This window comes from Gossypium arboreum, chromosome 11, assembly GCF_025698485.1.
Source record: "Gossypium arboreum isolate Shixiya-1 chromosome 11, ASM2569848v2, whole genome shotgun sequence".
NCBI lineage: Eukaryota > Viridiplantae > Streptophyta > Magnoliopsida > Malvales > Malvaceae > Gossypium > Gossypium arboreum.
This window is the reverse complement of record NC_069080.1, coordinates 86,695,306-86,723,237: the sequence shown is the minus strand read 5'-3', so window position 1 is coordinate 86,723,237 and position 27,932 is coordinate 86,695,306.

The window sequence follows — 27,932 nt, the reverse complement described above, 5'->3', positions numbered from 1 at the left end:
AGTCCATCTTTACGCCATTTCCAACCTTCTAGAAGGCCAAAATTAAACTCCTAAAAAAATGCTAAGCTAGGATTCGAACCTCAGATCTCCTAACTATCTACTAACGCCACCTCCCTACACCCTAAGTGACATCACTTAGCCACTCTTCCACAAGGCTTTTTGATGCCATTTTCCCCTATCTTTATTTAAAAGCCCAACTACTCCCAACCCTGATTCCGTTAATAATTAAATTAAAATTCCTCCACCACAAAACTCGAACCCAAAACTTCTCCAACATACCTCAACACTTCAAATTCCTTAAACCCTTAAAGCCAACATGTCATTTGTCATTTTCTTGCTCACTTAAAAATTTTATGAGACCCAAAGCCCATTTCATCTAGGTCCAAAATTCGGGGCGTTACAACTCTACCCCTTAAAATAAATTTCCTCCTCGAAATTTTACCTGATTCAAACAGTTGAGGATATTGACGTCGCATCGCTTCCTTAGGTTCCCAAGTATCCTCCTCAACTTTATGATTTTGCTAAAGTACTTTGACTAATGGAACGGACTTCCTTCTTAGTATTTTAACATCACGATCAATTATTTGTATGGGCTCTTCCTCGAAAGTTAGGTCTGGCTTAACTTCAATTTCTTCCATCGCCACGACATGTGAAGGATCTGAGTGATACCGCCTTAGCATAGAAACATGAAACATGTCGTGGATCTGGCTTAGGTCAGGAGGTAACTCCAGTTGGTAGGCGACTGGCCCAATCCGCCTTACAACTCGATATGGCCCAATGAACCTTAGGCTTAGCTTACCTTTTCGTCCAAACCTTAACACTTTCTTCCACGAAAAGACCTTAACGAAAACTAAGTCCCCTACTGCATACTCTATCTCACGATGCTTAAGGTCAGTATACTATTTCTGTCTATCCGAGGACTCCTTCAACCGATCCCAAATCAACTTCACTTTATCCTTAGTATCTGCTACCAACTCATGGCCCAAAACTCTTCATTCGCCTAACTTCGTCCAACATGTTGGAGTTCGACACCTCCACCCATACAATGCCTCATACGGAGCCATCCTAATACTTGCTTGATAGCTATTATTGTACGTGAATTCGGCCAACAGCAAATAGTCCTCCCAACCACCTCGAAACTCAATCACACATCCCCTCAACATATCCTCCAATACTTGGATTTTTCGACTGTCCATCAGTTTGAGGGTGGAACGCCGTACTGAAGTTCAACCTAGTACCAACCGCCTCATGTAGCTTCTTCCAAAATCGTGAAGTGAAACATGGGTCCCTATCAGATATTATAGAGACTGGCACTCCATGCAATCTTACAATCTCTGCCACATACAACCTTGCCAGCTTTTACAATGAGTAATAGGTGCGAACCGGCACAAAATGGGCAGACTTCGTTAAGCGATCCATATAACCCATATCGAGTCTTTCCTAGTAGGTGTCAAGGGTAGCCCACTAATAAAGTCCATAGTGATCCTTTCCCACTTCCAGAGTGGAATCTTCACTGGCTGAATCAACACAAGGGCCTTAGTTAAAACTTTCTTAAGTTTTCCAAAATTCTCTTGCTACCTATTCGTCCAACCAAACGGTACCCCCTTCCTTAACAACTTAGTTAGCGATGCAGCAATTACTGAAAAGCCCTCAAAAAACCGCCTATAGTATCCTGCCAAGCCCAGAAAACTTTAGATTTCCGACACTGACTTGGGTGTTTTCCATTCTAACACTACCTCGATTTTTCGGGGATCCACCTTAATCCCCTCCGTTGACACCACATATCCTAGAAAAGTAACCTCCCTTAGCCAAAATTCGCACTTACTGAATTTGGCATACAGCTGCTTCTCCCTAAAATTCTACAACACAATCCTTAAGTGCGCATCATGCTCATCCTTATCTCTTGAGTACACCAAAATGTCATCTATAAAGACTACCACGAAACGATCCAAGTAGGGTTGGAAAACCCGATTCATGAGATCCATAAAAGCGGTCGGTGCATTCGTCAGCCCAAATAGCATCACCAAGAACTCGTAGTGCCCATAATGAGTTCTGAAAGCCGTCTTATGAACATCCGCCTCCTTAACCCTCAATTGGTGATACCCCGAACGCAAGTCAATCTTTGAGAAAACTGAAGCTCCCCTAAACTGATCAAAAAGATCATCAATTCTCGGCAGAGGGTACTAGTTTTTAACAGTTAACTTGTTTATCTACCAGTAGTTGATGCACATTTACACCGTCCCATCTTTCTTCTTCACGAACAACACTGGGGCTCCCCACAAAGACACACTTGGCTGGATGAATCCTTAATCCAACAATTCCTGAATCTGTTCCTTAACTTCCACTAACTCCTTTGGTGCCATCCGATAAGGAGCGATGGACACCAAAGCCGTACCAGGTAACAATTCAATTCCATATTCTACTTCCCTGCTGGGTGGCAACCCAGGCAGCTTCTCGGGAAAGACATCAAGAAATTCTTTAACCGTTCTCAACTCCTTAACAGTAGGGCTCTTAACCTCCGTATTGCTAATGTAAGCCAAATAGGCTTCGCATCCCTTTTGAACCAACTTCTCCGCCCTTAATGAAAAAATTACATTTCTTAGATAATTTCGGCATTCACCAATCACCACTACTTTCTTATTCTCCACGTTCTTAACATCATTCACTTTGCAGCACAATCTAAGGTGGCTCGGTGCTTCACTAGCCAATCCATACCTAAGATTAAGTCAAACTCACTAAACGACAACTCCATCAAATCCGCTAAGAAGGTAACCCCTTGGACTACTAAGGGCACCTCCCTAAACAACTTATTCACTCCCACTGGCTAACCTAACGGACTTATCACAGTCATCCCATTCGCAGTAATCTCAAACATATCACCCAAATGTTCAGTCATATTGCATGCAACATACGAATACGTCGATCTAATATCAATTAATGTTGTGTAAGGTAACTCATATATAAAGAACATACCCGTTATCACATCTGGGGCATCCCTGCCTTCTCGGCGACGAGTAGCATAAACCAAAGCTGGCTGTCTCACCTCAGCATGGCCTACATTTCCGCTTGGTGCTCCATGTCCACGTCCATTGTTGTTACCGCCTCTGGCCTGCCCACGACCCTTAGCGGCAGCTGACCACCTTTTGGTGGCTGAGCACCCTTTGGTGGCTGAGCACCACCTTGGCCCACGACTGGCACTCGCCCTAGCATTTTAGGGCAATTCCTGATCCTATGCTTCATAGACCCGCAAGCTAAACAAGCTCCCATCCTCTTCCAGCACTCGCCTCCATGGCTTCTCCCACAATCAGCACAAGGTGGCACCCTTGGATTAACAGTAGGGGCCCTGCTCTAACTGGCCCATTAACTCTGGCCCTAGCCCTAGGCCTCTGTCCAACCCTAGGAGTCTCAGCCTCTCTTTTGTTCTTACCCCTTTCCTTTTCTCGATTCAGGCGCTCTATGCCCTTCACCTCCTCCGCTATCTTTGCTTTCTCCACCAACTCCGAGAAAACTCGTTCCCTTTGTAGAGCTATCAATACCCTGAGGCTATCTCTTAGTCCATCCTCAAACCTAACGCAATGCTCATAGTCCGTAGCCACCATAACTCTTGCATACCTACTAAGGCGCAGGAATTTCGCCTCATACTCTGCCACAGATCTGTTTCCCTGGGTCAAGTTCAAGAACTCCTTTCTTCTAGCATCCACATAGCTTGCACCCATATACTTCCTTTGGAATGCAGCTTTGAAGAACTCCCAAGTGACCTACTAAGGTTGAGTGCCCTCTTTCACTGTCAGCCACCACTGGTAAGCTTCTTCCCTTAGTAGTGACACTGCCCCTTTCAACTTTTGTTCAGGTGAACAGTCCAAATCCTCCATTATCCTTTCCGTGGCCTCCAACTAGTATTCAGCCATGTTAGGAGCCACACCAGTCACACCCTTAAAAATCTCAGCCCCATTTGATCGAAGTCACTCCGCAATGGACCCCCGATTTCCCGTGCCATTATTGGGCCCAGCGACCCTCTCCAAAATCCTTAGCTTTGCCTGTGACAATGCATTATCCCCTGCGGCCTGGTAGTACTGTCCAGTCTCAGTCACGGGTGAGGCCGGAGCCTCTTCTACTCCAACATTGGGCATATGGCCCAATGCCGACGATTCAGCCCTTCACTCTTGCAGCCTCGGCCACGACCTCTCGTACCTCTTCTAGCACTCATCGTCAATTCACGTATTTTCTGGATTAAAAATTTTGTGAAGTTTTAGTTAGTTCAATAATCAACCCGATGTTTTATGAAAGTAATTTAAGAGAAGATTGTTTTTTGAAAATCCTCTACAGTTTCTGGATCCTACGGGCTTCAGTTCCATTCTAACATAATCATCTAAAGTAGCCCTCTAACTATCTACTGTATAACAATTTAAACTCGACCCGGATGCTATGGCCGAATCTAGCGCGTCACATTAAAGTGTTTTAGCAAACCCTAGTTTTCATTGAAAACCCTTCTTTAAGATATGAAACCTTAGTTAACTTATGAAAACACTCTTTTCAATTGCGAAAGCTTTGTTTAAAACATTTGATTTAAGAAAACTTATCATTTAAGAATTTAGTTGCGGAAGCGTAGTAAACATGCTATAGTTCAAGAAACCATGTTCAACCTCTCACAATTACATCGTATAAAAATAATAATCCAAATAATAACAAAAAAGGGAGGCCTTATTACAATCCAGTCTAAAATCACTTAATAAATCAAAAACTAAATGTTCTTTTTTTTTAGCAAAACAAACAAGTCCAAGCTGTCTCGCTAGCTGGCCAGCTAGAGTCCCTCCAAACATCGAACCTCCTATTGAACATCACCTGAGAAAAATAAAAGAGGGGGTGATTTTTTGCAAACTTAGTGTGTACATCCTTCGAACAAACATTAAGCATACATCAACCACTATACATCATACATGTAATACAATGCAGTGCAATCCCATCCCAATAATCCATCTGCTACACACCAGCTCCGTCCCCCGATACACATCATATAAGGATATAAATATCGAACCACCCAACCGATACACATCCAGGGTAGCCCGATTGCGAAACTACCTTCATTTACGTATTGGGCTTAAAAGCCGTCGGTGGATCCATGATTGTCAAGCAACCATGCGATCCTCATATACTTCATTCATTCCATAATTCTCAACCCATATGCAACCTAAGCAGAATATCATTTGTATGTAACAGATATACATGTCACATCCGTTAAACTTACATTCAACACATAGGGGTATTTTGGTCATTTTCGTCCTTAGGGGCATTTTGGTAATTTTCCCTTTATTATGGTTTTCACTTACCTTGGCCCGTAAACAAATCTCGTGAGCTAAGATGAATGAATACTATGCACCAAGTAGGATTCTAGAGAAGAGGAGGTGGGTCATTAACACCGCTTAAGAACCAAGTTCTCCCTAGATCCAATCCTAGACATGAATATACTCGTTGCCACACCTTACCCCTATGACTTGTCCACAGTCTCAACAATTTAATTAAGGTTTATGTAGTCATCAAATACTAAGCCCAAAACCCCTACATACATGCATATGGCCCACTAGGCCCAATCTCATTTATATGGCCCATCCGGCCCAATTCGCATTCATATGGCCAATCAGGCCCAATTTACATTCATATGGCCCATTAGGCCCAATCTCATTTATATGGCCCATCCAATCCAAATCACATTATATTCATGCTCACATACAAATTTTCTATCACATAGCATCACTTATCAAATTTTGCCTAATATGGGCCCAATAGCCCATCGGGCCCATTTAGCCCATTTTGACCCATTTGGCCTATTCACAACCCAAGTCCATGGAATCGCCCATGGGCCTCAGGAAACTTATCGGGATCCCCCTTACGAGTGTTTGCGCACTCATAAGACTACCGTAGCCAAACCTTTGGCTTTTCGGCATTTTGGCTTTTGCAGATCTACTTGTGTGTGCAGCGTAAGTACACACCTTTGGCTGTATATCAAGCTATCATAGGGTAGAAGTACACACCTGGTAATCAAGAGTGCTGCGATTCCCTTAGTCACCAACCTACAAATGATATCACCATTCCATTAATCTTATGCTTAACACATATTTTACCCAAAAAAACCTGAAACCCACCTTAACCTTACCTTGAACACCAATCCCTAATAGTTTTTCCTTGATCACGTACTCCTTACATCTACATTAATATTACTCATTAAAACCAAATACTAGGGGATTAGCATCCAACATAATTCACCCCCTTATCTCACTTAAAATCATTCGGCCAACCTTAGTCAATAAGAGAGGAATACTTACCAAACCGCAAAACACCTAAGAAGCAATTCGGCAAAGAGCTAAAACCTAAAATTCGATACTAAATCGCTACCAAAGTTGATTAGAAAGAGTGAGGGAGGGAAGTAGTGAGTATTAACAATACTAGCCGAAAAAGAGATAAGCTACTTACACCAAAAGAGTAATCGGCCCAAGGGAGATTTAGCTTTTCGACTTTCAAACTAGTATCGTGAATAAGGTTTATTTGGAACAAATTAAAGAAGAATAGTAGAAGAAGGAATCGGCTAACCCAAAAGTGGAACAAAGAAAATTGTGTAGAGGAAAAGAGGGAAAATCGGCACAAAGAAAGAAAGTAAAACAAAGGGTTTTTGGCTTTTAGGAAAAAGGGTTTCTAGCAACAAGGTGAAGGGAATTCGGCATTAGCCTGGCCACCCCCCCATTCGGCACCTATTTATAGCCCCTATAGCCGGATTGCCTGACCCTCAATTCTTCATTCGGCTCCATCACTTACCCCTTCTCATCTCCTCGTTTTTCTCCCTAATAACTCCCCAATCTATTTCCTAAATTTTCTCTTCTGAACACTCCCCTTGGAGTCCATCTTCACGCCACTTTCAACCTTTTAAAAGGCCAAAATTAAACTCCTAAAAAATACTAAGCTAGGATTCGAACCTCGGATCTCTTTACTATCTACTGATGCCACCTCCTTACACCCTAAGTGACTTCACTTAGCCACTCCTCCACAAGGCTTTTTTATTCCATTTTCTCCTATCGTTATTTAATAGCCTAACTACTCCCAACCCTAATTCCTTTAATAATTAAATTAAAATTCCTCCACCACAAAACTCGAACCCAGAACTTCTCCAACATACCTTAACACTTCAAATTCCTTAAACCCTTAAAGCCAACATGTCATTTGTCATTTTCTTGCTCACTTAAATAATTTATGAGACCCAAAGCCCATTTCATCTAGGCCCAAAATTTGGGGCATTACAATTAGATAGTAATTAAGTCATTAATCACAAAGGCAAAAGATCAATGGCCATGATACTTTTCATCGACCATGTAATGCCAATGAGAAGATTTCATTTACTTATGTCTTGGGTTATGAATTCTACTACTGTGAATGACGCTACATACTGCAGAAGTCGTACACCCAACACACCAGCTTTTTGTTCCTTATCTATTTCAACTCAGGCGGATTCAGGATCTATTTTGCTTGAATCCTATCCGATGTACTATCAGTCTAGTTTATCACATCTATGTCTCTATCTTTTGGGAGTCATCCACTTCGATGCCTAAGATAAGGCATCTCATCAATTATGCTTGATAAACAACATATTAGTCTTTTAATTGGTTTACTCATATTTTATTAGACTAAGGATGTGTTTAGTTTCATCTACTAATACAAGTTGTCATTCCATTTTATGATCTGACCACGTAATATCGCTTATTGTCAATTAAACATTAGACAACCAATAAGCACCATTTGTTTCCATTTTCCTTTGCGTGCAAAAACCATTTGAGGAAAAATTACATAAATTATATTAATTTAATTAATGAATTTATTTTATTAACCAATCTATTAAAAAAATTACAAGTGTATATTGACAAAAATACTACACTTAGGGCACTAGATCCAACAAATATTTCCAAAGTGAGCTGAAAAATATGATGAACAGATGAAGGGTGGTCATGCTTGGTGTGAGGTTGTTGTGAAAGAAATTAGGGATAGTACAGAATAAGCGAACATTATGCATTTAGTGTGTCACTCTGTAACAGCCCATTTTTAGTGAAATCAGAGCAACGGTTTTGAGACCACAAATATTATGAGTAAATTGTTATTTTATTATTATTTTAATGTCTATGGGATGTTATTAAGGTTGTATTAAAATTTCATTAAGAAATTTTAACGTTTGCATGATTAATTATGTAAAAGGACTAAATTGTAAAAGGTGCAAAAGTGGAGTTCTATTAGTTAAAAGGGTCAAATGGATATGAAACTTTAAATTGGATGGATTTAAATGGTAATTATATCATTTATAAATCTAGTGGACATTTATGAACACAACTTAAATGATTTTCAAAGTTAATAAGTAAGGTTAAAAGGTAATTTAATAATTAAGGTAAAAATATGGTAAAAATATAGTATCATCTTCTTGAATACATTTTCTCCACTAAATTTAGAGAAGAAAAACTTCATTTATGTATTTTTAAGTTTTGGCTTTGTTCCAGTCTTGTATGTAACTGATTTGATCTCGTTTTTAATGATTCATATGTTTTTGAAGTCGTTGTAGCTTATCTAGCTAGACCGGGGATCGGTTTGCAAAATTTTTAAAGATTTATGGTTGTGTCATGAATTCTCTTGTGTAATTATTGATCTTTAATGGTAGATTATGAATCCTTGTTTATAAATAAACAAGTTTTGTAAAGTGATTTTTGATAAAAATTGTATTTAGGGACTTATTTGTAAAAATGATAAAATTTCATCATAAATTAGTGAAATGATGATTTGTATGGATTGATTTAGGTCCCTAGAGAATCATGTTAGCATGATAAGAGGATTAAAATTTTTAAATTTCAATTTATGAACTTAAGGACTAAATTGTGAAAAGGTAAAATATAATAGGCAAAATTGTAATTTTTCAAAAAATAAATATAGACTAAATTGAATGCTAGAGATATTAAATGGATTAAATATTTCTATTTAGATCAAGATAGACCACGTACGGATTTAGATTGGGGAAAAGCTAAAGCCTCGGATTAATCGACTTCGTTTTTACGCTCTAATCGTTGAGGTAATTTCGTATGTACGGATTATTATGTTTATGTTGTTTAATTATATGTTAATATGTATTTAAAATGTTATTGAACAATGTATATCCAAAATCATGCTATGACAGTTAATTATTCCCGGTTGAACCTTAGGAATTCGTAGGATACAAATGACATGTCATTAGGGATTTCACGTTTCGGGTGTTGGTCTTAAATGTCCTTCCAATATCTGAGATCCTACATTTGTTATGGCTACTCCACAGCTCATGTGAGCAGCATCGTGTAGCTTACATTTCGACCCACAACTCGTGTGAGCAGGCCCATTTCACAATTCATGTGAGCAACGATGTAAAGGAAAAGTTATGGTTATATGTTTAAGCACACTTTGTGTGAGCTTTCTCGAGTATCCAGTGATATTCTAAATGGTTCATAGAGCAATGAAAAGGATTGAAAAGGTAAGTTCTCATGTGGTAAAATGCAAATGTTCATGGAAAGGTTAAATTATATAAATGATATATGTTCACATGGAAATCAATCATCATATGTTTAATTCAAGTGAATTATGTATAACTCAACTAACTTATGTTGGTGATGACGCCTAGGCTTGTGCCAAGCTTGAAGTTGGATTACATTATGCTTATACTTATGTTATTTAAATGAAATTGTAAGTTATGTTTCATGTCTTACAAACTTATTAATCATTATGTGCTTACTTAGTTTTTTTCCTATGTTTTATAGATAATCGAAAGCTCGATCAATTTGGAAGCTCGTCAGAGATATATCACACTATCCAACATAAATATCGGTAGTTTTTGATGTTTTGGCTAAGGTTATAATGGCATGCATAGGTGGACTTGTATTGGTATTTAGTTGAATGTTAGTTGATGAATTTTGGCATGTGTAAGTTGTTTGGATTTGGTACCTTTCGATGCCTGCCAAATTATGTCATTTTGGGTAATTATGATGCATGAATGGTATGGCTCTAATGGTGTGCTTGTGATGAAGTGTTAATGGTTATATTTGTGACATAATTTGTTAGAAGTTGAATTACGTTTGATGATGGAAATGTGAACAAATATGCATGTATATGTAAGCTTTGATGTTTGCTTGTGAGGTTCCTTGAAATGGCATATTGGTTGATTGATTTAAGGCTATTGAATTGGTCATTATATGCCTGTTTTGGAAAGGATTTTATGTCTTTAATATGTACATAAGATGCCTTTAGGCGTATGCATGAGTTGGTGTAGAAAATAGCTTGTTTTTGGGAAAATTCATGTCCACACGATCTAAGACACAGGCGTGTGACTTAGCTGTGTGTGACACATGGCCTGGCGATACGGTCATGTGTCCCCTATAGGTTCTATTGCATGCAAGCCAAGTAGTTACACTGTAACAGTCCATTTTTAGTCAAATCGAAACAGTGGTTTCGGGACAACAAATTAAAATTCAAAATATTTATTTTATTATTATTTTAATTTTTACAGCATGATAGCATGTATGTGTGAAAATTTTGTGAAGAAACTTTATCGTTTAAATCGTTAATTTGGGGAAAATGACTAAATCGCATAAAGTGTAAAAGTAGAGTTCTAATAGCTAAAGGTTTCAAATACTATAGAACTTTAAAGTGAAGGTCCTAATGTAGTAAATATCCCAAAAACATGTTAGTGGATGATAGTGGCTTGGTAATTTTGAAATTCGTAAGGTTTTTAAAGGTTAATTTTGGTAATTGTTAATTAAAGATAAAAAAATAAAAATTTTGGTGCTTTCATCTTTATCTAGCCGAAACTAAGGAAGGAAAAACACCATTTTTATTCTTTTGAAGGTTCGGCCATGGTATATTGAGCAAGTGATTTTTTACTCGGTTTTTAATGATTTTTATGTTTTTGTGATCGTTGCTTCGTATTCTAGCTAACTCGTACCTTAGATTTTGAAACTGTTAAAGATTTAACATGTTGCCATTGTTGAATGTTTGAGTAATTTGATGGTTGATGATAGATTTTGAATAGTTGTTGATAGTTAAACTAGTTTTGTAAAGTGATTTTTGACAAAAATGTCAAAAAGGGACTAAATTGTGAAAATGTAAAATTATGTCGATAAAAGTGTGAATAAATTGAAAATATGGGCTGCTAGTAACATGTAGTAAATTTGGCTAAGCATGGGTTTGTACTAAATTGCATGAATTTGCAATTTTATGTGATATGGATAAATAGTAAAAGTGTGAAATATTAGGGGCAAATGTGTAAATTTGCCAAAATATGAATTAAAGGTTAAATTGAATAGACCGAATATTGAGTGTGTTAAATTGGATAATATATAGATCAAGATAAGCCAAGATTGGGATTAGATCGGGGCAAAGGAAAAGTGCACGAATAGTCGATAATTTCTATCCGAGCGATACAAGGTAAGTTCGTATAATTAGAATCAAATTTTTAAATACTTGTAATTATTTGAAATGAATGTATGTAATTGAATAAATGACCTACTTGAAATAAGATGCCTTATAGATATAGTCTGATACCGAGCCCCGTTTGAACCATAGGAATTCGTAGGATACGAATGACATGTCACTAGGGTTACTGTTTATGTCAAGATCCTGCATGTGTTGTGGACTCACCTCATCTCGTATGAGCTTACCGATATATCAGCTCGTAAGAGCTTATTGTTTTTAGCTTGTCATAGCTTACTGTTTCAACTCAATAGAGCTTACTGTCCATCAGCTCAAGAGGAGCTTACCGATCATAGCTGGAAAGAGTGAATATAATGATGAATTGATGGATTACTGATTAATCCACCTAGTGTGTATCACCCATGTATCTATCAATATTCTAATAGCTTACTGTTTCGTGAAAGTTTTATAAGTTATCAGTTTAGTCTTGAACTGCTCCTAAAGCATGTTTAAGGCCTTGTAGGCTATTATAAGGGACAAATTGATTGAGATTGAATAGTGTTTGTATGAATTGATTGAATACATGAGAAAAGTACGATTATATGTGTTATAAGTTCGGTAATGCTCTGTAACCCTATTCCGGCGTTGAATACGGGTGAGGGGTGTTACATTTATTGGTATCAGAGCTACAATTTAGTCGATTCTAAGATTAACGTAGCATATCTGAGTCTATCTATATATTCCATATATAAACTATGATAGTGTGATGACTCCTAACATTTTCAAAAGTGTTTTTATATAGTAAATGGATCCTGATCGAGCTGTAGTTGATTAGGTTGAGAGTAATGTGCCTACTCCCACTCAAGGGACAGCACCGTCTGATTTTAGACCCGTAACGGGCAACCAGTGAGGAGAGGCTAAAAAAGCCTTCTTCCAAATAATGAATGAGTGGTTCACTCAATACATTCGTACGAACCCGGCTGCTCAACAACCTCCACCCCCACCTATTGCCAAACCAATCCCTGTAGTTCCTCAAGGTATGGATCCTTTACGATTAAATAAACCACCTGTTGATAAGATACGAAAACACGAGGCTGAAGAATTCAAAGCCACTACTAATGATGACCTTGAGAGATCCGAATTTTGGCTTGAAAACATGATTCAAGTAATTGATGAACTTTCTTGCACACCTAAAGAATGTTTAAAATGTGTTGTATCACTATTGAGAGACACTATGTATCAATGGTGGAATACATTGATATCCATAGTTCCGCGAGAAAGGGTTACTTGAGAGTTCTTTCAAGTTGAATTCAGAAAGAAATACATCAGCCAAAGGTTCATTGATCAGAAACGAAAGGAATTTCTTGAATAACAGAATAGGAAAGAGAGTTTGTACGACTCAGCAAATATGCTCGTGAATGTGTTTCTTTCGAGGCTATAATGTGTAAAAGGTTCGAAGATGGATTAAATGAAAAAATCAGACTATTAGTTGGGATTCTTGAGCTAAAAAAGTTTGTCATTCTATTTGACAGAGCTTGCAAAGTTGAAGAGCTTAGCAAAGAGAAAAGAAAAGTTGATTCTGAGGCTAGAGATTTCAGAAAAAGATTTGTGGGCAAATCACATCAGTCAGCATCAAAAAAATCTAGAGAATATCATCCTCGTTCTGCTACTTCTGCAGGGATTTTGATTAGTGATAAAGATGCAAGACATTTCAGCTCTAAACCTCAGATGACATCTGTTGCCAGTATGGGTAGTGTTAGAAATGTTAGGCCTGAATGTAATCATTGCAATAAGCGACTTTACGGTGAATGTAGAATAATGAGTGGAGCTTGTTTTAAATGTAGATCTTTTGGTCATTATCTTCGGGACTATTCAGAAAAGTATATAGCGAAAGAGATCAACCGGAAAAAGTAAGTAATACGGCTACTAGAGGGAGGCCACCCTGAAACACTTGAAATATGAGTGGTAACCGAGGTGTTATGAGAGATTTTGCTGTGAGATCTAAGGCAAGAGCACCTGCCCGAGCTTATGCTACCTGTGCACCAGAGGAGGCATCATCACTAGACGTTATTACCGGTACTTTTTTTTCGATACTGATATAATTGCGTTGACAGATCCTGGATCAACCATTCATATATCTATATGAATTTAGTATTTAAAAAGAGTTTACATTTCGAGTCTATAGAGTTTGTAATTAAAGTATCGAACCATTTAGGCAAGTCTATTTTAGTTGATAAAATTTGTAAGAATTGTCCTTTGATAACTCGGGGTTACTGTTTTTTGGCTGACTTGATGCTTCTACCGTTCGATGAGTTTGATGTGATTCTGGGTATGGACTGGCTGACTATGCATGAAGCAGTTGCGAATTGTAGACAAAAGATTATAGAATTGAAATGTCAAAACGGTGAAATTCTTCAGATTAAGTCTGATTATTCGAGTGAATTACCTAATGTGATATCGTTTATGTTAGCTCAGAAATATATGAAAAAGGGTTGTGATGCATATATTGCATACGTACTGGATACAAAGGTGTCTGAATCAAAGATTGAATCTGTACCTATTGTTTGTGAGTTTTCAGATGTATTTCCATAGATTGAATCTGTACCTATTGTTTGTGAGTTTTCAGATTTATTTCTAGAAGAATTACCGAGTTTGCCACTGATTAGAGAGGTTGAATTTGGTATTGAATTAGTACCAGGAACAACACCGATATCGATAGCTCCATACAGAGGCTCCAATAGAATTAAAAGAGTTGAAAGCTCAGTTGCAAGAATTGACAGATAGAGGTTTTACATGATCGAGTTATTCACCTTGGGGTGCACTGGTATTGTTCGTAAAGAAGAAATATAGCACAATAAGAATGTGTATCGATTACAAACAGTTGAATAAAGTGATTATAAAGAACAAATACCCTCTACTGCATATTGATGATTTATTGATCAGTTGAAAAGGGCTACAGTATTTTGAAAGATTGATTTGTGATGATTGGTCTATTTTAGCTGAATTAAAAGCTAAACCTGTATTTCTTCAACAAATGTGTGAAGCTCAGAAATATAATCATGAATTGTAAGTTAAACGAATTCAATGTGAGACTATCCCTAATTCAGAGTTTCCTATTGGAGTTGATGATTGTTTAAGGTTTCGGAATAGAATTTGCATACCATGAAATTCAGAACTCATTCAGAAGATTTTCCATAAAGCGCACAATAGTTGTTTATCTGTTCATTCGAGGAGTACCAAAATGTACAACGATTTGAAACAGCTTTACTGATGGTAAGGCATGAAACGAGATATCTTAGAGTTTGTTTCTAAATGTTTGATTTGTCAGCAAGCCAAAGCTAAACATCAAGTACCATTAGGTTTACTACAGCCTGTGATGATTCTTAAGTGGAAATGGGATAGAGTTACAATGGATTTTGTGTCGGGATTGCCTCTAACTCTGAAAAAAAAAAGATGATATCTGGGTTTTCGTTGATCGACTAACGAAATATGCTCATTACATACCGGTATGTACAGATTTCTCACTTGATAGATTAGCGGAATTGTACATTTCTGAGATTGTCCGTTCGCACAGTGTGCCACTATCTATTATTTCTTATAGAGATTTGAGATTTATGTCGCGATTCTGGAAGAAATTGTAAGAAGCCCTAGGTATGAAATTAAATTTCAGTACTGCTTTTCATCCTCAAACTGACGGTCAAACCGAGAGATTTATTCAGGTTCTTGAAGACATGTTTAGATGTTGTATTTTAGAGTTTGAGGGCAGTTGGGAAAAATACTTACCGTTGATTGAATTCGCTATAACAACAGTTTTCAAACGAGTATAAAAATGACACTGTACGAAGCTTTATATGGTCGCAAATGTCGAACACCACTATATTGGACTGAACTGAGTGAGAAAAAGATTCATGGGTTGAATTGACCAAAGAAACTGAAGAAAAAGTTAAAACGACTTGCGACAATTTAAAAGTAGCTTCAGATCAACAGAAATCATATGCGGATTTGAAACGTAAAGAAATTGAGTTTCAAGTTGGTGGCCGAGTGTTTTTAAAGGTGTCACCGTGGAAATAGGTTCTTCGATTCGATCATAAAGGAAAATTAATCCACGATTTATCGGACCATATGTGATTATCGAAAGAATAGGGCCTGTAGCGTATCGACTAGATTTATCGTCAGAACTTGAAAAGATTCATAATGTCTTTCACGTTTCTATGCTAGGTCGAAATAGATTCGATCCGTCACATGTGATTTCTCCTGTAGATGTTGAGATACAGACTGGTTTGACGTATAGCGAAGATTCGATTAGGATTTTAGCTCGTGAAATCAAAAAATTGAGAAATAAACGCATAACCCTAGTGAAGGTTCTTTAGCATAAACATGGGGTCAAGGAAGCTACGTGGGAACTCAAGGAAGCTATACGAAAATATTACCCTAACCTATTCACTGGTAAAATTTTTTAGGACGAAAATCCCTAAAAGGGGGAGAGTTGTAATAGCCCGTTTTTAGTCAAATAGGAACAGTGGTTTTGGGACCAAAAATTTAAAGTTAAAATATTTATTTTATTATTATTTTAATGTTTACAGCATAATAGCATGTATGTGTGAAAATTTCGTGAAGAAATTTTATCATTTAAATAGTCAATTTGGGGAAAAGGACTAAATCGTGTAAAGTGCAAAAGTAGAGTTCTAATAGCTAAAGGTGTCAAATAGCTATAGAACTTTAAAATGAAGGTCCTTATGTAGTAAATATCCTAAAAACATGTTAGTGGATGATAGTGGCTTGGTAATTTTGAAATTTGTAAGGTTTTTAAAGGTTAACTTTGGTAATTGTTAATTAAAGATAAAATAAATAAAACAAATATAAATTTTGGTGCTTTCATCTTCATCCAACCGAAACTAAGAAAGGAAAAACACCATTTTTATTCTTTTGAAGGTTCGGCCATGGTATATTGAGCATGTAAGTGATTTTTGACTTGGTTTTTAATGATTTTTATGTTTTTGTGATCGTTGCTTCGTATTATAGCTAGCCTGTACCTTACATTTCGAAACTGTTAAAGATTTAACATGTTTCCATTGTTGAATGTTTGAGTAATTTGATGGTTAATGATGGATTCTGAATAGTTGTTAATAGTTAAACTAGTTTTGTAAAGTGATTTTTGACAAAAATGTCAAAAAGGGATTAAATTGTGAAAATGTAAAATTATGTGAGTAAAAGTGTGAATAAATTGAAAATATGGGCTGCTAGTAACATGTAGTAAATTCGGCTAAGCGTGGGTTTGTTCTAAATTGCATGAATTTGCAATTTTTTGTGATAGGACTAAATAGTAAAACTGTGAAATATTAGGGGCAAATGTGTAAATTTTTCAAAATATGAATTAAAGGTTAAATTGAATAGACTGAATATTGAATGTGTTAAATTTGATAATATATAGATCAAGATAAGTTGAGATCGGGATTAGATCGGGGAAAAGGAAAAGTGGACGAATAGTCAATAATTTCTATCCGAGTGATACGAGGTAAGTTCGTATAATTAGAATCAAACTTTTAAATACTTGTAATTATTTGAAATGAATGTATGTAATTGAATAAATGATTTACTTGAAATACAAATGCCTTATGGATATAATCTAATGGTTACTGAGCCCTGTTTAAACTGTAGGAATTCGTAGGATACGAGTGACATGTCACTAGGGTTACTGTTTAGGTCGAGATCCTGCATGTGTTGCAGACTACCTCAGCTCGTATGAGCTTACTGATATATCAACTCGTAAAAGCTCACTGTTCTCAGCTCGTCAAAGCTAACTGTTTAAGCTCAATAGAGCTTACTGTCCATCAGCTCAGGAGGAGCTTACCGTCATAGCTCGAAAGAGTGAATATGATGATGAATTAACGAATTAACGATTAATACACCTAGTGTGTATCACCCGTGTATCTATCGATATTCTAATATGTTCAACGGGCATAAATTCTATTGTTGGTTATGTGAAAAATCTATGTGTTATACGGATGAATTATTGTTATATGGATGAAGTATTGTTTAAACAGATGAGTTACTGTTATCGAATGATTTACTGTTTATATGATTGAGAGTGAAATGTTACAAATAATGTACATGATATATGAATTTGATATGATACAATGCATTTAAATTGAGATAATGGATGATTACATGCACTTATGTGACTAACTTGTTGATGAATGCTTGTGTATAGGCATTTGGCAAGTGAATTTGATATACTTTGTTTAAATGTTTGGTTATGTATAAATGGTAAGTTAAATTCTAAACTATACAGGCTTACTAAGCTATAAAGCTTACTCTGTTTCTTTTCCATGTTTTATAGAGGTTTGGTAGCTTGCTCGATTTGGATAAGTCGGAGTTACGTATCATACTATCCAATTGCCGATTGGTACCTTTGAACTCATAGATATTTGTAAATATGGCATGTGTAGGCTAGTTATAAATATGATAGTTATGGTCACTTGAGATATTGATTTTGGTACATGTTGTGGTATATGATGAAACTATGTGATTTGGCTTAACTTGGTATAATGTTTTGGTTGTGTATATGTATTCAAATATGGTATGTTCTGATAAGTAGTAGACGGAATGGAAATATGCAAATGTTGTCTTGATATGTGATAAGTATATAAATGGAAAATGCTTGATTATAATTTAGGTATTTGAATACTATGTTTGGTTGTCATATAGTTTTAAATATTGAATTTATGAAGTGTGTGACACACGGTCATGTTACACGGCCATGTGTCCCCTAGTGTTGATATTAAAATCAAGTCAGTATGCTCCACCCGGCCTCATACATGGGCGTGTGACTTGGCCGTGTGGCATAAGTCAGTATACCCTACAAGTTTGGCATGGCCTAGCATACAGCTTGGCACATGGGCGTGTGTGGCCACTTCGAAGGGCACGGGCTAGACGCACGGGCGAGTGGTTGGCCGTGTGACCCAAGTCAGTATGTACCCCCTGTTTTCACACAGCTGGTGACACGGGCATGTCTCATATGGCCTACCTACATGGGCGTATGTCCTCTGTTTTAAGAAAAATTTTCAAAGTTTCGTGAAAGTTTTATAAGTAATCGGTTTAGTTCTGAACCGCTCCTAAAGCATGTTTAAGGCCTCGTAGACTATTATAAGGGACAAATTGATTAAGATTTAATGATGATTGTATGAATTGATTGAATACATGAGAAAAGTACGATTATATGTATTATAAGTCCGGTAATGCTCTGTAACCTTATTCCGGCATTGAATACGGGTGGGGGTATTGCATACATGGCATGGCACATGGGTGTCTGGGGCTATTTCGAGAGTTACAAGGGTAAGGACACGGGCTAGAACACGGCCGCGTGTCACTATTTTGATTGTTACACGGCCTGAGACACAGGTGTGTGTCTCAGGCATGTGAGGCACACGGCCTAACCACACAGCCGTGTGACCCCTACAGTCAAAATTTTTCTAACTTTTTCTTAAACTTTCCAAATGTTTCCAATTTAGTCCCAAATTGTTTCTAATGTATTTCTAAGGCCTCGAGGGCTCAATTTAGGGACGATATGTATTTGAATGAATGATTTGCATTAATGTATGAAATGTATGTTTTAATGTTCCATTTGTACGATAATGCTTCGTAACTCTATTCCAGCAATAGATAAGGGTTAGGGGTGTTACCATCTCACATCCAAACCTATCATTTCAGGTTATAGAGTTTGACAACCCGGACTAAGGTATTTTTGAGGAAGCATACTGTGTAAACTTGATACAATGGACCTACGACTGTAGGGGATTTGATACACTTTGTTATCCATGCGCTCATGCAATTGCAGCATGTAACTCGGTACATTTGGATCACATGAGCTTTGTGGATGAAGTATAAAAACTAGAACACATGTATAACATGTGGAACTATGAATTCCTACCTGTCTTAGATGCAAATATGTGGCCATCAATATTAAGTGCTCTGTTCAAGTTGTTACCGAAATATTCATCCTGTCACCACCCAAAAGGTCGATCGAATTCTACTCGAATACTAACAATATGGATATTCAGGAAAGGACAAACCAACCGAGGTTATGTAGTTACCGAAGGAACTCAGGGCGTACAAGGCCATCATGTTCACACTAAGAGGATAATTTGAAGACAAGACCTCGCTAGCCTATTTATTAATTTTTTATAGACAATTTGTTAAGTTTTTTCATTGATTCTCATTTTTATGGTAATTTGTAAATATCGGTATATTATCCGTACAGATTTGTAATATTCACACAAATTAATCAAATAAAACTTAGCCTAACAATGACAATCCATTTCAATGAAAAAACAATATTACTTTAAAAACATTTCATAACTAATATTCGCACAAACTGATCGAATAAAACTTAGCTTTACAACTAAAACTTACATGAGAAGTATGAAAAAAAATCATCGGCCTGGTCAGGCTGAATTTGTGCCACAATAAGGTGGGCGTTAGTTACGAGACAGATTTTTTCTTCGTACAAGTTGTGGTTTTGGGTTCTTTTCCTCTTCTTCATCTTCATCGATTACGAGATGGATTGCTTCTTCACTTTCATCTTCAGCTCTTTCATCCATTATTAAGTGTAATGTGCTCCTATGTTGCCCTCATCTCTCATCCATTCTAGGAATAGATGTTTGCAAAAATGATCCACCATGGTAGAACAATGATGCTCAGGTGTTTGCGACACTAACGGTGTATATGTGACATCCCTAATTTGACCCTAGTCGGGAAGTGGTGTCGAGACCATTAAACCGAGTCTTATAAGTAATTAAAAGTTATATTCTATGTTTATGATGTTAGCTAATGCATGTGTGAAAGTTGCATGCATTAATTTGATCATTTCTATGTGAATTTATTAAGATGGACTTATATAAAACATTGTTGAAAGGTGATAGGCCAATCTTCAATGGTCTAATAGTATATGCATGCAAAAGAATGGTTTTGCATGTCAATTTACCCAAAGAGAAGGAAGTGGCCGGCCATGGTTATGAAGATGGGCAAAAGAAAACATGTCTTAAACATGTTTTGCTAGTGGTGGATGTTAGAAATAATAAAATAAGAGCATGGGTAAAGAAATGAAAAAAAAATGAGTGTGGATGCTTTCCCCCCTTGTGCCGTACATGAGAGAAACAAAAACAAAGAAAAAAAATTTTTGTTCATCTATTTTCACTCTCCTTTTGGCCGAAAATACTAAGGATAAGGAAGGAGTTTTGCTTCATACTTGGTTTGGAAGAGGATTAGGAAGAGGTTGGCTATACTTGCATCAAGAGTAAGGTATGTTTGAGGTTGTGCCATGAGATTCATGCATGTTTTTGGTTGCTAGATTGATGTTCTTGTTAGCCCATGGTTCAAATCTTTGTTATGTCATGGGAATGAAATTCGGCCCAAGTGAATATGGTGATAAAGCCATTGCATGCTAAGTGTGAAGCTTGATGATGATGCATGCAAAGATGGATTGTCTACTCTTGAAATTTCTTTGTAGCCATCTTGAGTAAGACTTTGAGTTTTCTTTTTGTTTAACAATGATTGAAGTTGAAAGGGCATGATTGTGATGTATTCGCCATGATGCATTCATGAGCATGGTTCATGCTTCTTGCATGATAGTTAAAATTTGTGTTTTGGATGGCTATGGACACCTTGAAATTGACCATGCACATATATGTATATATATGTTTGCACATGATGTTTTGGTTATGAAGTAAGTGATGAATATGTTTGTTTAAAGAAGAAAATGTTGAAGGATGTTTGTGAAATTGCAAGTATAATCGGCCATATGAGTGCTTGATGCTATATTATAAGTATTGAGCCACAATATGTAAAACATTAACTAGTAAAATGCATGCTGTTTTTTGTGTGGTATTAAGTGGATAATTGGCCTCAAATTGGACATGTATATTCGGCCTTAGGTAGCCTATTGATGGCCTTAGCTTTTCCTTGATGCTTGAATGAATTGTATTGAATTGCTTGATGTAGTATAAAATGTGCATGACCATTGTGTATTCAAGCTAAAGGGTGGCCATATGACCATTTAAACTCCTTGTCATATTCGCCATAAGCTAGCATAATGAGGTTTTAATAAATTAAATTTGTTTGAATTAGCTCAAGAGCTTAGAGGGCCACAATTGGACAAGGGAAGGAAAAGTGATCGAATAGCCGTAAAAGCCGCTCGACAACATCCGAGGTAAGTCCTCAAGAAGGACCCTACTTGAATTATGTGAAATGAAATATGGATGTGTAATGATTATCGATTTATGTGTGTATGAGTATTTGAATGATACCCGGCTAAGTCCCAAGGCGATTATGCTAGTGATTACCTTTGTGTTTGAGCCTTAGTAACAAAAATGAAACATGAATGTCTAATGGTTATTGATGTATGTGTGCATGAGCAATTGAATGATATCCGGCTAAGTCCCAAGACATTTATGCTGGAAATTATATCCGGTTAAGACCAAGGCAATTGTGCTAGCGGCTACATCCGGCTAAGACCAAGGCATTCGTGCAAGTCGTTCTATCCGGCTAAGACCAAGGCATTCGTGCACGTGGTTATATCCGGTTGTATTCAAGAAGCTTGGGCTGGAGGTGAGTGTTGGTTGCTGTAATAAATTCAATTAGTACGCTCGAAAAGCCCAAAGAATAAGGTATGTTTATATGTGCATTGGAAAAGTCGACATGTTTGAGCAACATTCGCTCAATCGACTAACGAATATCAACTATTGAAGTGGTTGATACCTTGTGAAAGTATATAATGATGAAGTGTGAAGTAAGAATGATTATGTGAATGTGTATTAATGAAATGATGCATTTGGCTATGTGAATGTATTGCTTTAATTAAAGCTGATTTTATTCCTTGAGACTTACTAAGCATAAAAATGCTTACCCGTTGCTTTGGCTCTCTGTTTTATAGATTTTGCTCGATAGCAATCGGATTCGGGATCATTAAAGTCGAAGTCATCTACACTATCAAAGCCTCCATTTTGGTATAATTTTGGTTGAACTTTGAAATGGCATGTATAGGACTACCCTTGTCGGTTCAATTGTGTTGTGATGTATATGTGTACGGCCATGCGAAAATGGCTCGTAGAAGTCAAGTACTGAACTTAGACCATTTGTGATTTGTATATATATATATGGTTTCATGATGTAATTATGGATTGGAAATGGGAGTGTTGGTCACATGATCAGCCATTGAATGGCTAAAATGGTCATAGGTGAACCTATGTATGGCAAGACTAGTTGGATCATGGAGACTACAAATAGATAAGACCTACCTTGAAAACAGATGCTGGCAGCAGCAGTGGAGTGGTTTTGAAAAATCACCAAAATTTGTAGGAATGGTATTAAATAGTGAACAAGTTATTTAAATGAACCTTGATGAGTCTACTTTCATATGGAAGAAACGAAACGGTCATAGGAGTTACATGTTAAGAGATATTAATGCTATTGTGAGACAGGGCCAGAACGGTTTCTGGGTCCCCTGTCGCAACTTTAAAAATTTACTATAAATTATCCAGAAAGAATCAGGAGTCATGCCTTATATGTACAGATTCCATTTTGAGTCTAGTTTCATTAGAAACAAACGGCACCAGTATTAAATCCCTGTACAGAGAGATATTCAAGTTGTAATGCGAAAAGGTCAGAGCAGTCGATCTCTGTAACATGGGTGACTTTAACTAATAAACTGTACCAATTGGCCCGACCAAAAATTCTAGAAATAAATCCATGGATGGATATATGAGTCTAAATTCAGGGAAAATTTACAAAAACAGTTTCCGAGTTTTGAAACTCGAGATATGATTTTTAAGGCAACAGTGATGCAGTTTTCCAGCCTGACTGGAAATGTCAAATTGATGGGCGAAACATGTGGATTTGGCTTGTTAACCCCGTGTCCGACACGGCGATGGTCTCGGGTTCGGGTGTTACAATTTTATTGGTATCGAGCCACGGTTTAGTCGATTCTAGGACTACCGTGATGTGTTTGGGGTCTAGCTATACATGCCATTAAATGATGAATCGATAGTGTGGTGATTTCGACAATTTGACTTTGTGTTGTTTATAGTAATGGATCCCGATCCCAACCGAAGCGATAGCTGATGATGTGGAGAGTGTGGCGCTTGCTCCGCGCAAGGGACAAAGGCCGGAGGACTCTCAACCTATGGCCAGCAATTGAATGATGAGGCTAGGCAAGCCTTTTATAGTGTGATGAATGAATGGTTTAACCAATACATTCGAACTAACACTACTGTTCCACAACCTCCATTCCCGACAAATGCAACCCCGACCTACAATACCTCCGAATGACCAAATAAGGTCAAGTAAGCCCCTAGTCGATAGGATTCAAAACATGGGGCCACTTGAATTCAAAGCTACGGATGATGATGATGTCGAGTGAGCTGAATTTTGGTTGGACAACACTATCCGGTGCTCGATGAGCTATCTTGTACACCGATGAGTGCCTAAAGTGTACCATCTCCTTGCTACGCGATTCCGCCTACTATTGGTGGAGTACTCGACTTGTGGTGCCTAGAGAGCAAGTGACTTGGGAATTCTTTCAAACCGAGTTCAGAAAAAGTATATCGATCGAGATTCATCGACCAAAAGCGAAGGAATTTCTTGATCTTAAGCAAGGTTCTATGTCGATTCGACTACGAACGAAAATTTGTGAGGCTTAGCCAGCTGCGAGAATGAATTTCGTCCGAAGCTATTATGTGTAAACGCTTGAGGATGGGCTGAATGATGATATAAGGATGTTCGTTGGCATTCTCGAAATCGAGAGTTCGTAGTACTTGTTGAGCGAGCTTGTAAAGTCAAGAGCTTAGAAAAGAGTAACAAAAAGCTGATGTGGGAACTGGAGAATTCCGAAAGAGGTCCTTGGGAAAGTCTCTTCAACAGGCATCGAAGAGATTTCGAGATGATGTGAGCCGGTCTAGAGGTGCTTCGGGCTTTTCTAGACGAGGACGCGATCGACCCCGTGACCACACGAGTCACTTCGATCGCTAGTGGTGGAAATGATCGCGAGAGAGGCGAGTGTCGCATTGTGGCAAATGGCATTCGGGAGCTGTTGGTTCCGTGATCGCTCTGCTATAAGTGTGGATCGGCCGACCACTTTATGAAGGATTGCCCGAGGATGCTTGAACAAAATGTAAGTCAAAGTGGAAACCCGGTGCTACCATCGCTCGAGGTAGGCCACCTAGAAATATGGGCAATGTCGTTGGCGGTCGAGAGGATCTAGAGATGCTACCATCGATCTCGAGGCTCGTGCTCTGCTAGGACTTATGCCATACGCGCACGCCGAGGATCTTGCCTCTCCGGATGTCATTACCGTACTTTCACTCTTTTCAATACTAATGTGATTGCTTTGATTGACTCGGTTCTACTCATTCTTATATATGTGAAACCATAGCATCCAAGAAGACTTTGCCTATTGAGTCTCTCGAGTTTGTAATTCGGTGTCAAACCCTTGGGTCATTACGTGCTTGTCAACAAAGTGTGCAAGAAAAGTCCCTAGTGTTCGAGGTTCTTGTTTTCCGCGGACTTGATGCTTTTGCCGTTCGATGAATTCGACGTTATTCTTGGTTTGGATTGGTTGACCATGCACGATGCGGTTGTAAATTGCAAAAGCAAGACTATCGATTTGAGGTGCGCGAATAACGAGATAATTCGGGTTGAATCTACGGACTTAAAGGGTTGCCACCGTAATATCAGCAATGTTGGCCGGAAATATGTAAGAAAAGGGTGCGAAGCGTACCTTGCGTCGTGCTTTCGATGACAAGGAATCGAAAAGAAACCCGAATCTGTGCCGTGGTTTGTGAATACCGGATGTTTTCCCTAAAGAATTGTCGGGTTTACCACTGTTCGGAAATAGATTTTGGCATCGAATTGGTACCGTACCACTCAATTTCGATAGCTCCGTATCGTATGGCACCAACGGAATTAAAGGAGTTGAAAACTCGGGTGCAAGAATTGGTGGATAGAGGTTTTGCTCGCCGAGTTGTTCGCCTTGGGTGCGCCGGTGTTGTTTGTGAAAAGAAGGATGGAACCATGAGGTCGTGCATCGACTATCGTCGACTTAATAAAGCGACGATAAAGAACAAATATCCGTTACCACGTATCGATGACTTGTTCGATCAACTGAAGGAGCCTCGGTGTTCTCGAAAATAGATTTGAGATCGGGCTATTATCAATTGCGAATCCGAGATTCGACGTACCCAAGACCGCCTTGAGCGAGATATGGTCACTATGAGTTCCTAGTGATGCCGTTTGGGCTTACTAATGCCCTGCGGTATTTATGGATTTAATGAATCGGATCTTCGGACCATATTTGGATCGATTCGTAGTCGTGTTCATTGATGACATCTTGGTCTATTCAAGGAATGAGACCGAACATCTTGAACACCGAGGTTAGTCTTGCAAATTTTACGGGATAAGCAATTATATGCTAAGTTCAAGAGTGTGAGTTCGGTTAAGAGAGGTTAGCTTCTTGGGTCATGTGGTATCTGCATCGGTATTCGAGTCAACCCGAATAAAATTTCAGCCATACTTAATTGGAAGCCTCAGAAATATTCTTGAGGTTCGAGCTTTTTGGGCTTGCCGGTTATTACCGACGATTTGTAAAGGTTTCTCAACGATAGCCACGCCGATGACGGCTTACTCCAAAAGGATGTTAAATTGAATGGACGGAGAAATGTCGAAAAAGTTTCGATCAATCGAAAACTTATTTGACCAAGCCCCAATTCCATTAAACCCGAATCCGCAAAGAGTTTGTCATCTATAGTGACGCCTCCTACTTAGGTTAGGTTGTGTATTGATGCAAGAAGGTCGAGTTGTGGCCTATCGTCGAGGCAATTAAAGCCACATGAGAAAAATTATCCGACCCATGATCTCGAATTGGCGCCATCGTATTCGCCTTAAAGATTTGGCGACATTACTTATTTGGTGAGAGGTGCCATGTGTACTCGGATCACAAAAGTCTCAAATATTTGATGACCCAAAGAGACTTAAATCTGCGACAAAGACGTTGGCTCGAGCTGTTAAAGGATTATGAGTGGTCATTGACTATCACCCGGAAAGGCGAATGTGGTTGCGGATGCCTTGAGTCGTAAATCATTATTCGCTTCTGAGCGATGAATGTGCACTTGTCTGCATTCGATCCGACGTGTGTTAGTAGCTGAATTGAAAGCCAAACCATTATTGATACATCAAATTCGAGAAGCTCGAAAAGTCGACGACGAGTTGGTGCAAAGCGGCCGAGTGTGTTCGAACAAGGACTCGGAGTTTCAAATCGATGATGACGATTGTTTGAGGTTCAAAAGTCGTCTGTGTTCCAAAGAATTGAACTCATTTCGATAATTCTGAATGAAGCCCATTTTAGCTGAATGGCAATCCACCCGGGGAGTATGAAGATGTACAACGATTTGAAACGTCGGTTTTGGTGGCATGGTATGAAACGAGACATCTCCGACTTTGTTTGAGATGTTTAATATGTCAACAAGTGAAAGCGGAACATCAAGTGCCTTGAGATTACTTCACCAATCACGATACCCGAGTGGAAATGGGATCGAGTCACAATGGACTTTGTATCCGGACTGCCATTGTCAGCGAGTAAGAAGGATGCGGTTTGGGTCGTGGTAGATAGATTGACTAAGTCGGCTCACTTTGTCCCCGTTTGTACGGATTTTTTAATGGACAAATTAGCCGAACTGTCGTTCTCGATGTGAGATTACACGGGTGCCTATTTCCATCGTGTCGGATAGAGATCCGAGATTTACCTCGCGATTTTGGAAAAAGTTGCAAGAAGCTTTGGGTACCAAGTTGCATTTCAAGACCGCCTTTCACCCCAAGCCGATGGTCAATCCGAGCGGATAATTCAGATACTTGAGGATATGTTGAGATGTTGCGTCCTCGAGTTTAGTGGTTCATGGGAGCGGTATTTGCCGTTGATTGAATTCGCTTACAACAACAACTTTCAATCAAGTATTAAGATGGCACCTACGAGGCTTTGTACGATCGTAAATGCCGTACACCATTGTTTTGGACCGAGCTCGGTGAAAGCAAGATTTTCGGGGTGGATTTGATTAGAGATGCTGAACAGAAAGTGAAAGTAATCCGTGAAGGTCTGAAGATAGCCTCCGATCGTCAGAAGTCGTACGCGGATCTGAAGCGTAAGGATATCGAGTATCGTGGGTGATAAAGTGTTTCTCAAGGTATCGCCTTGGAAAAAGATACTCGATTCGGTAGTAAGGGCAAGTTGAGCCCGAGGTTCATTGGGCCATATGAGATATCCGAGCGAGTCGGTCCAGTGGCATATTGTAACACCCCAAACCCGTGACCGTCACCGGATTTGACCACGTGGTGTTACCGGCTTACTTCCTTATTTCTCTCTTGGAAATATTTAATTTACATTCCAGCAAAGCTAGCTAACTGCGTCACTGTCCTCTTAAAATCATATCTCGAGT